This window comes from Athene cunicularia (assembly GCF_003259725.1).
Source record: "Athene cunicularia isolate RWA chromosome 3 unlocalized genomic scaffold, athCun1 chr3_part1, whole genome shotgun sequence".
Taxonomy (NCBI): Eukaryota; Metazoa; Chordata; class Aves; order Strigiformes; family Strigidae; genus Athene; species Athene cunicularia.
In genome coordinates, this window is record NW_020799097.1 from 30,943,368 (window position 1) to 30,962,036 (window position 18,669).

The following is an 18,669-nucleotide window of genomic DNA, read 5'->3' on the forward strand; positions in this document are numbered from 1 at the left end:
GTAATACAGAAACGTCCAGCACAAATTACTTCTTCTGCTAAAAGAAAACTGGCAGTAATTCAAAGCTAGTTAATCACTTTAGCCATGAGGAACAACTGTTTTGGGTTTTTTTTAATTAGTCTATGGAAGAAAAATTTTAAACTCCTGTATTGATTTAGCCCCAGCCAGCAACTAAGCACCATACAGCTGCTCATTCACTCCCCTTCCCTCCCAATGGGATGGGAGAGAGAATTAGAAAAGTAATAGTGAGAAAACTCGTGGCCTGAGATAAAGACAGCTTAATAGGAAAAGCAAAAGCCATGCAAGCAAGGAAAAACAAGTAATTCATTCACCACTTCCCATTGGCAGGCAGGTGGTCAGCCATCTCCAGGACAGAAGGGCTGCATCACATGTAATGGTTACTTGGAAAGACAAACGCCCTAATTCTGAACATCCCCTGCTTCCCCATTCTTTCCCCAGCATTTTATTGATGAGCAGGCGGTCATACTGTATGGGATATCCCTTTGGTCAGCTGGGGTCAGCTGTCCCAGCTGTGTCCTCTCCCAGCTTCTTGTGTGCCCTCAGCCCACTCGCTGGTGGGGTGGTGTGAGAAGCAGAAAAGGCCTTGACTCTGTGTAAGCACTGCTCAGCAATAATGAAAACATCCCTGTATTATCAACACTGTTTTCAGCACAAATCCACACTAGCTATAATGAAGAAAATTAACTCTATCCCAGCCAAAACCCACACAACTTCCTAAATTTCAAAGCAGGCGCACAAATTTATACATGTAATTTATAACAATAAAACTTGCTGATGGATGAATGTGCTCATCACGAAATGTAAATCAGAAGCACTACCTTCAAAAACAGAAAGTTGTATTAATATGCAGACTTCAGCTAAAGGACTAAATATATCACTTGATACATATAGGCATTTTTCTATCTATGCAATATATTTTCAAATCACAGCTTCTTCAGATTTATTAATTATTTCAAAATATTCCCCAAATATGTTATGAAATTGTATATTATGTGAAATAAAAGTAAAAATCAGAAGCCAGGCATATCTGGTTCATGGCTCCTGTACACATCTGAAATCTTTGCTGAGAGCTGTCCAAACTCACTCATTCAAAAAGCCTAATGGAGAAACCAGCATCAATAAACCAGAAAAAATCCCTTTTACACTTTTCTAGAATGATCAACACTTCTGAACAATGTAATTCATTGTGGACAAAGACTGTCAGCCTGCTGATATCAATAGCTAGGATGGCAGAGGAAAATATCCACAAAACAGCCAATGGATTAGAATCTGGTTATATTAATCTCTGGGTGCATACAGATAATCCAGTGAAATAGATTTAATGATTTATATTTAAATTATCCTACTGAATATAATTTAAAATAATATTAAGGGCATGGCAGCTGGGGAGGTAACAAAGTTAGAAGTCCTATCTGTATAATTTACTTGCATTTACAAAGCTCTCAGTCTGCACTTTACTTGTAATTGGTCACTCACATTTGCCATCTAGGACACTTTCCCTGTGCTTCCTGTCAAAACATCTACTGATAAACCAAGCACTCAGAAGCTTAATACTGTAACAGCCAGGCTTGTATTTTCAGTTTTATGTAAACCATTGCAGGCTCCTGTGTTGAAAGATTTCTTACCTTTGAGGAGATCCAAACTCCAAGTGCAGGGAAATAACTTAAAATTGTGGATAAAAACACATGGGTAAATTTAACCTTGTGCTAACTACCCTGAAGTATCAAGCAAAAGCATGTTGTCCCATCATACTACACAGTTTGAAGCAGGATTCTCTGTTAAGGTATTGCATTGGGAAATTCTGTGAAAAAATATGCAGTGCAGAACATTTCAAGGTGGTCTCAGCAGGGAAATTCAAGACTGTTACAACATAAGTCTATGCAATGTAAGTCCATTATTTCCATGTAAAACAACTAATGATAATGAATGAAGAAATGTGTTGCAGTCTCTCTTCTCCACCCCACTTCTCCCCACATAACTACAGTATGATGAGTTCAACTGCTGTAACAAGATTAGGTTTCACAATGGATCACAATCTTTCACAGAAATCAGATTTGCAAACTGTAAAGATTCTGTTATTCAACCATTGTGTCCCCACAAAATTACATCTTGTATATCAACCTCTACACAATCTGATCTATTGTGACTGCTTTTTCTTATTAGTAATCTACATTTAAGTGTTGTATTCTCTCAACACCTGGAAAAATGTAAATTACCCTATGAAGAAAGGGAGAACAGAGACTGAAAACATGGCAGATTAGAAACACAAGACCTCTCCTACTTACATTGCTTTGATAAATGTTTTGAATTTAAAGCTACTAGTTTAATCTTCAATAATCTGGTTTCTTTTCCTAAAGAAAAATTTAGTTACTGTGTCCTACCTACTCATCAAATGCAGATTTAGTGTTCTCTAACTGTTAAAAGGACATAAAAGAATGTTAAAAATTACATATAACTTTTCGTTTCATAATGCTAATATCTGTACAAGAACTGTCTGCCCTTCCCAGACATTAGGACAAATATAACCCATCTCTCAGTCTACATTAAAATCTTAAGTGTTTATCTATTTCATTATTAAGAGAGAAAGCAATTTATGAACAGACTGCAATGCACAAATTAAGGCACTTGTACATAATGCAGCAAATAAAAAAAAAAAAAAAAAAAAAAGTCAGCTTAAACAAAAGAAATCAGTTGTGACACTTGCAAACTGCTCCCCAGGTAAGTGCTCAGGACAAATTCATGTAACCATGCCATGTTCTGGGAAGGGCCCTTGATTCAGAGGAAATTACTTTGAAAATGGAGAATGCTGGGGGTGAGACAACAGCTAATGAGACTGCAAGGTCTACATTTTAAATCCCTTTCGAGTTTTGTTTCACTGAAACTGTGAAGGGCTGTCTTGGAGTAAAAAAATACAGATTGATAACGAAAGACTCTCCTTGTTGCACTAAGACAAAAATTGAAAAGAAACTACTGATTGCATAGCTACTCTGTGACTTGGAGACACTCTGAGAACATCCTGTGCCAAGCACCTATTGAATTATTTCAGTGGGAAATACTAACCACTTCTCTGCACCCGGACATCTTTGAATCATCCTAGATATATTTTGTGACATCCTATGGACTGGATTTTGACAGAAGAGCAAATCTGAAAACACCTCTGAAAGAGATAAACCTCTTTCACAAACCATAACCACGTGTCTTAACTGCCTTTTGTTCACTGACTGCATAACTTTGAACCTGCAACACTCCTTTTACACTCTACAGAAGCTCCTTATCAGTAGAGTTGAAAAGGGTAGATAGACCCTTAAGTAGACTTCCGCGCTTAAATTAGGTATCTGTACATGGTTGCTATGTTGTCACCACTATTCAGTGGGTAAACAAGCATACACAAAAATAAAAAATTATACTTGATTATGCAAATAATTGTGCCTGACTCCTACTCTGACCTTTCATCTAAATTAGAGCCTTCTGGTTTTTGTGATCATTACATTTTCAAACTGAAATGCATATCTGTGTTTAAATAACAACGTTAACATTTAAAGAGGTTTACCAACATTAAATTACAAATATGCACAACACTGCAATGCAGCAAGTTTGAGCATGCAGAAAGAAAAGAGGATAGTTCTGAATTAAAATATATTTATGTGAGAATTAGAATCTAAAACATCCTTTAAGAAGAAATACTGCTTCACAGTACTTTAATTTTATAAAAATAAATATTTCAAAGCTTTGTTACAGAGTATAAGTCTCATGTTTCAGACTTTTAAAATAATTTTTCATTTCATCCATTTTGGGATTTTAAAATACCCCACAGAATGGTTGTAGTAAGAGAGCCTTACAAGCGGTTCTTCTTCAGTCCTTATTAAAAATATATGTGAGATCAGGAACCCTCAGACATTATCAGCTTGACAGCCTGGAATCAAATGAGTCTCCACTAATCTTTTATGAAGGATCCTATTCTGTGATGCCAAGCCCCTCATGATTTCAGGAGCTTCTGAAACACATGCTACTAGACCAAAAGGCATCACAGACACAAAGCTAAAAACAAGGACCTTAAGACCCCCCTTGGGAGTCCTAGCCTTATTGACTGTATTATACGGATCAAGAGGCTTCTCTAGTATCTATGAATTTCCCTGGTGGTTTTGTCCTGTTTTAAGCCAAAGCCTTTTAACTGATTCTTTTCCACTTAACAATTACAAAAATTTGAGAACAGAAAAAAAACCCATAATATTCGGAAAGTTGGGGAGAAAAACACTGCATTCTCTTCTGCTCCTTGTGTGTTGGACTAGAACCAGACTAAGTGAAATGGCAGTTCAATACTGGAATCAGTTCCTATTAAAAACAGTGACATAGCAACTAAAAGCATTAAACATGTACTCATTAAGTTTTCATTGTATCCTCAATCTTATTGTCAAGAGTATTAAAAGATTGTTAACCCCAAATATGCATATTTAAGAAACAATCCAGGACTGTAAGCCTGGAAGAAATGCATATGTTTATTTATTTATTTCAGGTTTGTTCGGGGTTTTTCTTTTTTAGAATCTGCTTTTTTTTCAAAGTTTTAAGAAGGCTTATCCTTATAATAATGCTTTCAAGTAAGTTGCCAGCAAGTAACTGGATAGTCAACACAGACACACATTGTTTGCTTAGATTTAACTGATGGGGAATAATGCAGAACCTGTAGTCCAACAATGATTTTAACTGTATGAACCTTTTTCTTGTCTGTTCTTTCTTTCCATGCCTTTTTATTGCATATTTGTTTTCTATGACTTCTGAGAGGTCAGACTGTAACTTCAAGATGCAAACTAATTATTATGGCTGTTGCTACTCTTAAAGAACTTAACCTCCAGTAATGGCATTATCTTAAACTTGTAGACAGAATTTAAAGGAGTTATTCATCATTCATTGCTTTTTCCGTAAGTGAATACAGTTTCCATTAACACTGATAAGTATAAATTCTGTTAAACCTTCTACATATATATGCAAAGAGCTGCAGTGAATTTTAAAATTTAAGGTGCATTTTATTTTGTTCAACTTTGTCTAAAAGATATTATCTACCTCCAGTTGTAGTCATAATGTAGAAATTTCTTCTGTTACATTGTTTAAATAGCTTTATATATGGACCAGACAACTACAAAGATTTTTTCTGGTTTTAAAATCCTCCTTAAGTTACATACTGTATATGTATCTGAGATATTGATATATTTTCTTGCAGCACTTTATCTTATCCTAGAAGATTTAGGATATAGGAACCTGCAAGAGTCCTTTGAAGTCATCATTTCTTGGGCAACCAACAAATACTTAGTATCATGTTCTGTCCCTGTACTACAAGTAACTAGGATGACTAATAGCAGACATGCTGTTATCATCAGTGATGCTAAAGCACGAACAAAAAAATCAAATTATCCCAACAGCCATTGTTTTTATATAAGTGTTATACCCTTGCATAATCCATTCTTTATGTAATATTCCTGAGCGTTGGAAAAAAAATCAGATTAATGTTTGAAGGCAGTCTCACTTCTCTATGTATTCAGTCAGCATTCCATAGCAACACCATATCCAAATGCTAAATAATGAATTGCCTTGGTATTTGGAAATCAGGATGAACTTAATAATCAGAAACTTTTTTCCACCAGAACTGTGTTTAAAAATAACTATAAGGATGGCGACAGGAGATGTAATTCTCTGCATATTGTACTAATTGGGCTTGAAAAATCCTCCAATATGTGTTCATGCTTACTTAATGTAAAATTAAAAAAAAAAAAGTGGCTTAAAACTTAAAAATGGCAACCCAAAAATGTGCTGTTTTGTTGAACCCTATTTTTAAACTATGGCCTTATCATGGTTTAGTCCTGGAGGGCAACTGAGCACCATGCAGGTGTTCACTCACTCCTTCCCACCCAGCACTGAGGAGAAGAATTAAATTAAAAAAGCTCAGGAATCGAGATGACAGGGAGGGGTCTCTCGCCAATTTAAATGGTCACAGGTAAAAAAGACAGACTGTTACGGGAAAAAAAAAGAACATCACTTTAATTCAAACACTAGCAAAATCAACTCTTAACAGACAGAACTGGACAATAAGAAGCCTTAATGTATGATAAAACCACCTCCCCCCACCCCTCCACTCTTGCCGGGCCCAGCTTTTTTTGTCCATACTATTTCTACCTCCTCCGCCAGCAGTGCTGGGGCAGGGGATGGGGTGCAGTCAATCCACTGCTTCTTCCTCCAAGGCGGGGGGGAAGCACTCTCCTGCATTCTTCCCCATGCTTCATGTGGAGTCCCTCTCATGGGAGACACAAACTCTCTCTGCTGTGAGTCCTTCCCATGGGATGCATTCTTCTAGAGATGCACCCACACGTGCTGCAGTCCTCCAAGTGCTGAACTACAACAGGGGGGACTGCATCTTCTGACAGAGTCTTAGCCTGTCACAGCTACCTGCTCGAGTGTGGGCTCCTCCACAAGCTGCAGGTGAATTTTTGTTCCTCTGGCGACCTCCATGGGTGGCAGGGGGGTGGCCCTGCCATCTCACCACGAGATACAAGGGGGGTCCATGCTCAGGTGCACCTTCCCCCCTTCCTCCTCCTTCCTTAAACTGACCTCGGTGCTCTCATAGGTGACCTCTTAACGCCTCCTCCAAGTCCCCCCACCTCTCAGGTTCACCTTTGTAATTACATTATCACAGAGGCCGGATTGGCCTGGTGTTGTTGCAAAGGTGGGTCTGACTTGGAGCCGGGGGAGCCTTGAGAAGTTTTTCACCAGGGCCACCGCTGTAGCCCCCACCCCTGCTACCAAAAACCCTGTCACTCAAAACCAGCATAAGCATTTTTTATATACCGTATTAATAACTGCCTGCTATTCACTAGAAATGATATTTTATATATATATATATATATATACATTGTATATACACTATATATATATATACATTGTATATACACTATATATATGAGAGGTCACTACTGGCTTGTTTTATGCAAGATATTCCTAAAACAAGAAAGGACATAATGTGACAGATTTCCTTAAAAAAATAAAGACACTGAGTAAGGGGATTTGGAAAATAATGAACTGAAATAAAAGCGTGGGCCCAGTTTTTAACTAGGGCTGACTTGCACAACTTCATGTGTCTCTATGTGTCAGAGGTACCAAATACTACATTAAAGTCTTCAGCATGCTGTTTGTTTATCTGTGAAAGTGGGAATTAATTTTAACTTCAGTGGCTAGCTCCCTGGATAATAGCAGTATATTACATACATATTTGCTTAATGTAACAACAGTGTATACATGTGACTTGATAATGGACATAAAGGCCTGTGCAGCTGGAAGCTGAATGAAATCACTGTACAGTAATGGAGTAACAACACAGGGTGTTGTTGTAAACTGAACAGTCTGCAGAAGGTTGAAGAAGTGAGCCCTCTGGTTATGAATTCATCAAGATATTTCTCTCACCATGGCTGACTGTCTCATATTCTTGCCTTCTATGCATTTAAGATATAATTTTTTTCTATTCATAGCACTCAGAGATGGAACTCATCACTTTGTCACAAATAATTACTACTGTAGACTAAAAATGTATGAATTGCATTCTGTTTTGAGGGTAAAAATCCCAACCAAAACTAAAAAGAAACCTTTGTACACACAGTGGTCCCTAGAGTAACAATTCCAATTACACATGTACATGAAAAAGAGCAACTGAACCTTGAGAATAAAGGCTTCCATTTTCCTCTTAATAATTTATGTTAATAGAAACCTCCATAAGGCCTGAAGATGGAAAATGCACTGTACAAAACTGTAAGTATAGTTGTAATAAACCGCAACATTTGAAAAATACTTACCAGCATGAGCATGTAATTTTCTTTATTGAACTTGTTCACCAACACATTCTACAAGCAACAACTGCTTGATTAAAGAAAAAACAAAAGTTACAAACAGCAAGCAGAAAAGCTCAGATCTGCAAAAAGATACTTAGGCACTTAATTTTGTTTGTTTTGACAGGTGTTAAGTGCTTAAACACTTGTGTGGATCTGAGTCTTAATATTTACATAGCACTCTACGTGTTCAAAAAGTACCTCAGAATTTTCACCTAATTAATCCACAAAACATATGTATAATTCCCACTTGATAGACAGGTAAACTATAGCACAAAAAAACTACTTGCAATGTGCACATGTAGGTAGCAGGTACAGAATTAGGACTCAAGATCTGGTTATACCTCATCAAACACATATTCTCCACCCACACAAATTTCTTGTAATTGAAAGATAAACCAATAAAAGTTACAAACACCATAATGACACCTTTCCTGCTTTGAACAATATCTAAGCACAGCAGACTTCCATGTTAATGAATTGCATAATGTGTCTAATGACATTTATGTGTTAGAAGACATATGGAGTGTTTCGTTCATAACTGGATTTCCTTGAGTTTGGGTTTTGTTTTGCTTTGCTGGCACTCAGCTTTAAAAGTCTCCCTCTGTGGGTTTTTTGTGTGTGACTATAATTACAGTCAGTTTTTGTTATCTGAGACTTTATATTTCATGTTCTGTAATGCAAATCAATTTACAGTTCCTAACAGCAAGGGGTGAGTTTTCTCAGTGACTAAGTAAAGAGGCTGATCGACATGATTACTCCTGAAGAGAAGAAGGAAAGAGATAAGTGATTCTGAGAGTGCCGTTCTGTTTGTTTCTAAACAAGGGAAGTCATGATCAATAATGCTGATCAAAACATAGTTATGAAGAAAATAATTTTGATTATGTATATGAAGAGTTTGCTCTAAAATTTAGAGCACCAACAGAGAGAATTTCATAAACTAGGAAACCAAATTAATAGCAGCAAAGAGAATAAAAGTCTTCTTTGAACAACAAATGCTAGGAAATGGAAGTGGCATTTCCAGACACCAAGAGATTTGCCTATATTGCAATACAGAAAAGAAATATCTCAGCTAGTAGACTACCTAGCACAGATATCATGGTTAGTACAACCTTAACTAACTACACTGAGGTCAGCACAGGTTGCAAACCTGACTGAAAAGTAATCCATGCCCAGCCCCTAGTGGTGTATGTATATTTTTAGAGGTCACCAAGACATGTCTTAATTTTAGCATTGTTATGTTGGTGTTACACTCATTTTATTGCTATGACTGTAGCAAGCCTGTTTGCATGCCCGTTTTTGTAATATAAACATCCTTCTCTTCTGGTAGCTGAATTATTGGCATCAAACCATACATATCTACAGCATCATTAAATGACTGAGCAAAAAACATACGGAGAAAATATCAGCCAAATCATCCATATTTTTTCAGACCCTTCTGAATATTGCAAAAATTATAGTGAAAATTTAGAATTGCAGTATTTTGTTTGATTTTCACAACCATAACAGCAATGCTGATCTAAAGATGGATAAGGGGTGATCTGTGAGTGACACAGCTGGCAGAAACCTTTAGAAAAGATAAAGTAGTATCACTCAACTGCACTTCACAAAGAGAGCTTGCTTTATTTGAAGTGGTATAATTAACAATTACAGGTCAAAGTGCAGATTTCCTGATACAACTTTACCTATGCTAAGAGAGTCCTTTGCTTGGTTCACAGACTAGGGTGTTACAGTGTCTTTCTGGTATAAGGCTGTCCAACAGCAGAAATTCTTATGGACAAAGTGGCTGAGAGGGGAAGGTATCATAACAGGGAAAAAATCTGAATGTTTTCAGTTTTGTATTCCACTATTTCACAGTCCAGACACACTGTGTAATCTTTGAGCAGTAGCAATGAGCTTATTCAAAAGTTTACAAATACATGTATTTTATATTTATATATTTTTAATGTTGTGTACGTCCCTTACAGCACTAGTGAGAAAAGATTGTGAGGCAGAAACAGATTAAAAACCTGATCCAGAGACCTAATAGGTATCTTAAATTGGACTAATGGTAATTTAAGTAAAAATACTTCATAAAAGCTTGAGTGTGTTTAGCCCAAAGTCTTGTCTGACAGTGGCCAGTAGCAGATGCTTTGGGGTGTTCTGCTGCTTAAGGATACCAATTAAACTCAGACACCAGAGTGAAAAGAGCAGGCGTATTTTACTAGTGATAACAATGTAATACAGAAAACATGCAGTAAGAAAAAAGCAGAATAGTGCACTTAAAGTAGAAAACAGGAAAAAACAGGGTAATGCATTAGATCATTACTACACAAGAGAGAGAATGGAGATTAAGAAAAATACATCACCACTTGCATGTCATCATCCAGATCCACAGTCGCTGGGGTGCCCCGGTTACAGTGAGGATTTGCAGAGCCTGTCCCGGCAAGGGGAAAATCCTATGCGGTGCGTCCACCCACAGGTGAGCCTGCTAAAGTCGCTGCAAACAGGCCCAGCCTTATATACCAGAGATGGACAAGCCAGAATAGCTGGCACCTTTATTTTGAGCAGAAAATTTCTGGTTTCATTCTCCTGTTGGATTCCACACAAAGCCTGGCCAAGGCTCAGGGGGGGAAACCAAGGGAGTTTCTAACAAGGCCAAATGCGTGGGTTCTCAGCCTTGAACAAGGCTAAACAAGGGAAGTTGGATACATTCTCTCCTCACTACTGATTATATTTTGTCTAAGCTGCATCTTTCACTAGCGAGTTTACATACTTTGCTAATGATTACATACTAAGTTAGCAGCTTCAGCTTGGGGCCAGTTGTTCAGGCTTCAGTATGTCAATGCTTTAGCACTTTTTACATCAGCATAAGTAGGTTGTTATAACTTAGTACAATACCTACTAGCACAATGGCTTTCAGTTATAAAATATACAGGATTCATCTATAGGTCAACTCTGGCTTGGGCCAGTTGTCCAAGCCTTAGCACTTCATGGGGAAGAAAAATGATACTGTCCAAGTACAAACACATTATTTCCCAGAGAATTCCCTCAGTCTAAACTACAGTATGGAAATCACCAGAGCCTGTAGTTAGAAATGCCATTAACTACTTAAATTTTGAACTGTGAAGTTCTCTGGGCTCCTAAATTTACAACCTTACTTTGGTGGACTGGTCGTCAAGTGCTTGCCTATCTCCCACTGTAGTTCAGATATAATGTTGACTAACACATAAAGTGCCCGAATCCCATTGGCAGGGATTTTAATACACACTCCTAGATCGTATCAAACACACTCCAGTCAGACAGAGCACCTCACAGAGGAAAATATCTGTAGACATTGCTTCTGAAAGTACATTGCCTCTGATGTCGCCAAGAATTTTTGAACATAGGACAAATTCTGGAATATTTATGTAGTGTATTTTGAAATTGTAAGAGATCCAAGAAATACAGAACAGTAATCTTCCTCCTCACATATACACATACACACTTTTTTTTTTTAAGCTTATCAACTTAGTAAATCAAACAAGTCAAATAGTATATTTATTGCATATCAATACCAGAAATGCTTTTTTTCTATGTTAGTTCTACTTTTTACAAACACTGATGTAAGAACACTGATCTGCATGTGCCTGTGAGCACTTGTAAGATAATCCTCTATACTATGTAAAACACTATGTAAGATAATCCTCTATAATTTTACCAAATGTACCACTTGGCACTTTATTATGCTGAGAGTACAAGACATTGAATACCAGTCTGAAGTAAAGTGTTTGTCTACCCATTGTGCAATCTACTCAGGCTACTCCCTCAGTGTTCTGCTTAGCAGAAGGGAGAAGGACCTTATAACAGCTGTAAAATGCAAACTCAGAGAGAATCACTTTGAGTAAGTGGTACTTCTACTAAACCAGTATAATGTATGCTATCAAGTGAATAGAAAAGCTTCATCTTATGTCATAAGCTTCTGCAAAATATTTACTAAATTAGGCACCACCTGTCTTTTTGACAATGTTTAAGCCTCTATTTACTTAAAAAGTTAAAGTCTTTAGGGCTAATATTTCATATTTTATTCAAAAAATAATGTAAAATATGATGTGCTCAGTACAAGTTGCCTATTGTAAATCAGCATCTATCTTACCTCATACAAGAATGAATAGCTCAAAGAAGCAAAAACGGTTGCATAAGGTGACTTTTCAGTTATCTCTATTTCAGTCCTGCCACAAAAGTGAAGATGTCTTGCATTGGAAATAAATGGGGGAAAGAGATATCAACCCACTTGTACTGACGTGCATTGCTGTTCACAAAGAAACCAGTGTTCCCTGGGGCAAATTAACTGTTGGCAATATGTGCTGCTGTTGTTGGTACAAAGGGCAAGGTAATGTAGCAATATTTTACTGGTGTCAGATAGTGTTGTGCAGTAAGAGGCTAGGGCAATTTAATGCAATGTCATTTATTTATAATGGAAGCCTGAATCTCCATCCACTGAGCTATAAACTTGCATTTTGCTGGATATAGAGTCTATTTCCCTAGATCACTGAAGCTATTAAAATCTGAAGACTAAGTTATTGATATGGAAACCTGTTGCTGAGTTCTTTAGATCTATCTAGTTCTCTAGCACATATATTTTGGAGGTCTTAGATGTTTGTTTCTTTTTTTAGGCTTTATGGTATACTTAAGCCTGCCACATCGTCACTATTTATCTTATTGATGATGTAATAGAAAATATAGCTTTAATAGCCAAATGGGACAGAAGCTTTCAAATGGTATAAACTGATTTATCTTCAAAATCAGCATATTCTTACTGATCCTGCACGTTTTAAAGAAAAAAGTCAGACATAATTTTGCAAGACATTTTCACTGTCGGATTCATACTTGTATTCTATAGTGGTAATTAACATGTAATTGTCGTAATATCTAGAAACAATGAAAAAAGTCAAAATTTGTTCTTGCAATTTATAATAATTTAAGCTATTTATGCATGTATTATAATGCTATCTCTCTCCTCAACACACATTGTTCCAGAACATTATCCAAGCACCACAGAGGAATGGAGATTAATTCACATCTCTTGGTTTTGGTAGGTCTAATGTACTCATGCCCACTGGATGATAAATTGTGGTTACAATACATTGTATCCTGATACATAGAACTCTTTTAGTAAACTGTATCACCAGAACCTTAGCAATTCCTACTGCTTTTATAATTTTCTTTCTCCCTGCCAAGGATACTGTTCTATTGGGTCAATTTTGGTTTTTTTTTACTCAAGGCAGGGTATACTTATTTAAAACTGACTATATGAAACAGAATCTGTATCATGGTCTCTAATAGGCAAAGCTTTTACTGAAGTGGCTTTAATTCACAAAGATACTGAGTATACAAAGGACACCAAATTTCAAATAATAGAAGTAGTAACATACACATGTATATTGTGAGAACAAAATAGTCCAAAATGCTTTTCCTAAGGGTAATACAAAGGTTGTTCCCACAATTCCAGGCATATCACAGACAGCAATGCCATTTTGAATGTTCTCTCTCTAATTCTGCTAACAGCTAGATAGAATTCATTCAAAATCTGTTCACAATCTTAAATTTTAAAAATATGGCTCAAATTCCACCTTGGCAAGACCAGAGAATATACTGAAAACTAATTCAGAACTATCAGTTATGGCCACCTCCAATGACGCAAGTGGCCGATAGTCCTCAGATCCTATTGGAGACTACATTAATTATCATTATGGAGTATGATATACATACAGTGTATATTCATGCTCTTTTTTCTTATCTAGTTACAAACATTTTCCTACTGAAGACACTGAACTTGTTGGATCAAATCAATTCTTGCAGCTTTCCTCTTCTTTTCTGACATATAACTTCATATGTCATATATCATAAGTATCATAAGTCACAGCCATGCCACCTATTGGGTCACACAGACTTCAATCCAATAAAATCCAAGCTGTAAACCAGACCGCATGGTCATCATGCCCTGCACTTTTCCAAAACTAGGAAAGTGTAAAGCCTCTGTCCTGTTAGCCTTGCAGTTTCGTTGGTGTCTGAAGTTAAGCACAACTCTCCAAAAGTGATAGTGTTGAAACTCCTGGGTTTTGTACTCGGTTAGCACTTGTCTGAAGAAAAGAAGGCCTGTCATCTCCTTATCAATGGAGCTGAGACAATAGATGCCATACCTTGACAGAAGAGAGAAGTCAGCAGCACAGAGGATATGTTAAAATGAAGTAGTTACATCTACTCTAGGTTAGACCATCAGGTGATCATATATACAGGGAGCACTAGCCAAGATGGAAAAAAGGGACAAAGGAGAGGGGGTTCATTCCCCTGAGCTGACTCCTTCAGCTGAACGGTGAAGGTTCCAGTACTTTCTCCCTTTATAAGAAGGATGAATAGACAGTCATGTTTTAGGGTGTTGTTTCTATTTTCAGTGGTCACAGCCAGAAATCCAGGATTCCTGCCTTTTGAGCCTTTAGACATTCCAGGACGATATGACTTAATATGAATATTATGAATATTATATCACATGGGGCAGATCTGCTTTTTATTTAGACCTTTAAATATCCAAGGCACTTTGTCTCTGTAATAAAGACCATAAGGTATGATATAAATGATGCAAGTAAGAATTATTCAGGATTACACATTCGTTCATGGAAAAAAACCCTCATAATCATGTTCAAACATTTCTGAGACATTTGTACAGATGAAGAACTTTGGGTAGAATATTCTCATGGGATCAGGAAGCTAAAACCATTTTTGTTCATGTTTAACTGAAAATGAATCAGTACATGCATTCTTAATTTTATTGGCAGAATGTAATAACTCTGTAATCTTAACATTTACAACATGGAATAATGTCAACCATTTAATAATAAGCATCTCAATTGACATTATAATTTTAAAGACCAGAGATAGCTGTATTCCATAAAAATTCCTTTTGTATACAAAGAAATATGTTAATAAAGAAGAAAAAAAAAAAGTTTAAAATCAATGCCTGTCTAATTTTGTGAAACTATTGGGATCTCACAGTACTTCAGTACCTTGTGCATTAATTCACTCTAAAATATTGCAATATTTTATGAGAAGTTTCAAGGACACAGTGAAGGAGAATTAAATTATCAAGTAATGTTACTGCTTCTTCTTCTATTTATGTTTATCCTGGATGAAGGTAATTTATTGGGGGGGAGGGGGCAATGAGAACCATATATCACACTAATGCAAAGTCCATGAAAAATTTGTCCTTCACGCTGTGACTGGACACTGTCAAGCAAGGTTTACAACCTTTTTATCTGTATCTAAGCAAAGCTGCAGTATTTAATTACTTCAGTTGTCACTAGTTACGATATTTCCCCCCTGTTTTTATATTTATGAGGAAAAAGAGGAAAACAATTCATCTGTTAAAAAGAAATAACCTCTAACACATAACCTCCAGAATCTGATGTATTGATTCTCTTATGTTTCCCCAGATGGCAAAGTGGTGAAACAGAACCAAGAACACCCAGAGGCAGTTGCTGCAGCTTCTCTGTGGAGAATTTCAGGAAGGAGAAGCTTATGCTTTCATTGTCCATAATACTGCTTGGGTTTCTTTTACATCACATGCATACAAACTCCCCTGTGAAACCTGTGAGAAATTAGATTTAAAATAGACTGCAGTCATGACTAAAGAGCTGTCAGTGAAAGCCCTGGTCTTAGTGCAATGCTGTAGAGTAGGCACTCAGACTCAGATTGAAATCTCACCGATGTAGAACAGAACAGCACTGTAGAACAGGCTACTGGACAATACGATTATGACAAATCCATGTTTTATTTTTGCAATAAGGAGTTAATTTAAATTCAATTTCAAAAAAAATTTCCTGTGGGAAAACTTTATCTTATTTTCACTGATATTCTATCTAACATAGAAAAGGCCTAAAACAGAAGTTTTGGTCCTGATAATTTACATTGTATTCTAAAACATGTGAATAATCACACATTATTTGTCTTCTTGAAATTAAGGAAATATTAAGACAGTGTTTACATACTCCAGTATTCTAAACTGAGAAAGGAAGCAGAGTGAAATGAAACTCGAGGTGAAAAAAAAAAAACAACAAAACCAACCTTTAGCAAAGACAGTAAAGTGTACAGTTATAGTTAATTCTGCCTCTAGCCACATTATTTCCCACTGTTTTTTACAGCAGTATTTCCATCTCTGTCATTTCATCTCAATAGCTCTGTCTGTTTCAAAGGCAGGGATGCTGTTTTATGCCTGCTGCACGACAAAACTCTCAGACATATGGATTGTCCCACAGAGACCCCTATGGGCTCCTAGAAAGGCTTTGCAGCCCACATATGGTCCTTTTAAAGCTATTCTGATCCTTTCTAGACCCATAAACCTCATAGGTAATATGAGGAGAGGACTCAAAAAAAGCGCCCCAGTGCTGCTACAGATCATAAATTAATATAAACAGACTGCCTTCACGAACATCCTGTTTATTAAGAGATATAGAATCGATAGGATCAGTGCATCTGCTAATGAATCTGGAAACTGCTTCCTGCCCCCCACCCCCAACCCCGAGTCTAACAGGGCAAAAAGGATAGTAGCAATAGTAGTGAAAACATTTAGCCATTATGCACTGAATAATTTTTTCTGGCCAGAATTATTACACAGCTCTAAGCAAAACCTATTAAAATGTGGGAAAGAGACCAAAACTATACAATATATCTTGTGAAAACATTCTGGGGAATTTGTACTTTTAAAAGGGTTTTTCATTATGGTAGGATCACCTTTAATTGAATCATCAATGTTTAGTGTACTTTTATATCTAAATTTTATTGTGGAACATCACCTTTAGAAATGGAGCATGTAAATGCAGCTGGATATCAAAATGGGCAATACAGGGAACTTCTCAAGAAGTTGATAATTAGCTATAGAACTTGATAGAGGCTGGCACCTCTGAAGTTTATCTGGTTCTCCCTTGCCTGTGCTGGCTTACTGGTGAGGCAGAATTACTATCACCTTTTGTAGGGAATGCATACTTATCTTACCAATTCTTTTCAGGTTCCTTCTCACATGAGCATCTGGGTTCCTTCTCCCTACTGTATGTAATACCTTTTATCTCTGTTTAATAAACTTCACTAAAGGTTCTGTGTGCAAGCATGCTTTTCTAAGCAAAAATAACCAATTGAAATTGTAGCTTTATATGTCATGGTGCAAATGCTTGCCTATTTTATTAAACTATATAAAATAATAAAAACTTCATCTTTTATCAGTTTAAATAATACTTACCTACCTTTAGATTACCAGTAATCTATCTATAAAACTCAAACTAAGAATCCTACAGGCAGAACAGGTATGTATGAATCTTATGTAAGGGATGCTGGAGCAATTCTGTGGGAAGCATCAATAATCATCCGTTGCCCTTTTGGACATAACATAAAACATGAAAATACACATCACAGTCTCATTATCTTTCTCTTACTGCAGCAATAGCAAAACCATATGCAGAGTATAGGAGTACAGACCTATCAAAGGGCAGCCATTCTCTGACCCTTCCTTGACCAAATTTCTTACTCTAAGAGTTTTGCATCAAGAAATTCTGTTGCTGTAAAAGTAAATTCATCAGATCTCTTTTTTTTATGGACGCAGATCTACTGTAATTTCAGAACATTCAGTCCACGTTCTGCATTTATTTTTCATTTAACACGTCCACTGAAAGATTGATATTTTTGCTGTCCAACACTTTTCTAACGAGGCCTGATTTGCTCTTCATCACTTTATGCAGAGTATCATTCTTTTATGGTGCATGTGCACAACTATGTTAACAGACTGCACTCACTACTATCAGGAGAATGTCCCCCTTATAGAAGCTAATGTCATGAGTGAATGATTTAAGAGTTTTGTCATCAAAATACTGGATAGATCATACAACTGTATAGTGTAATACTTCAAATGTGTACTACACAACATTTAAGTAATGTTTTGCATACTTAGCTGTCATAAAACTTGCATGTTTGCCTGTAAATTTTTCATTGGCTTGGGTTTTAAACTTGTGTTCTTTTGTGGTCTTCCTCCGATATGTGTTGAAAAAGGGAATAGATAAGTAGATCTGGTTATTCCATCTCAGGACACAGATCTAAACCAAGGCAGATTTTTAGTCTCCCATTCTATATCACCAAATTATTCTCCATCTCTGTAATTTGGAACCCTGAATTTCAAGTAGCCTCTGCATGAATTAATTAGCTGAAATATTGCCTCTGAATCTTAGTTTGTGGTTTGAATTCTTCCCTCATTATCCTTAAGAAAGGGGTGTATTCAGATTAAATTTCCATTTTTTACAGAATGTTTTGGTCTTGTTAATAATACATGAATAATCTCTAAAATGAAGATATAATTTATGATTGCATTGCAATATAATTGTACAAATCCCTTAAACATACTGCACTATTTGCAAAGTGTCACAATGAGACCAAACAGAGATACAGCATCTAGAATCCTCTGTTGTATCAGCAACTGAGGCAAAAAGGGGTACTTTTTTCTCATAAACATACGGTGGGATCCCATCTAATATATATAACCAGTCTGAGATTTGTAACATGACCTGGACTGTTTTCCATATTTCCACCTGAATGATGCACAAGGTATATGAAATGTCTGGACAAGCTCCTCCACTAATAGATTTCATTATACACATACTGGTTTTAAAACTTGAAATAATTCTATACAGTTGCCCAAAATGTGGCTTTATAGCTTATAGACATCATTACAAAAATAAACCTATTCCACCATCCTTCAGGAAAATATTTGTCATCTTTGTTTACTTTC

General features: G+C 36.5%; 1 long non-coding RNA gene across 1 annotated transcript in view; it reads right to left on the reverse strand.

Annotated features, from left to right (window-relative positions):
• Nucleotides 1-302: 302 nt before the first annotated feature.
• LOC113478955 overlaps nucleotides 303-18,669 on the reverse strand; it is a 19,470-nt gene continuing 1,103 nt past the window's right edge. Inside the window, exons 2-3 of the long non-coding RNA XR_003398168.1 lie at nucleotides 9,388-9,400; nucleotides 303-419 (exon numbers count right to left, since the gene is read on the reverse strand). This is a non-coding gene — a long non-coding RNA (uncharacterized LOC113478955). The remainder of the gene's footprint in view (nucleotides 420-9,387; nucleotides 9,401-18,669) is intronic.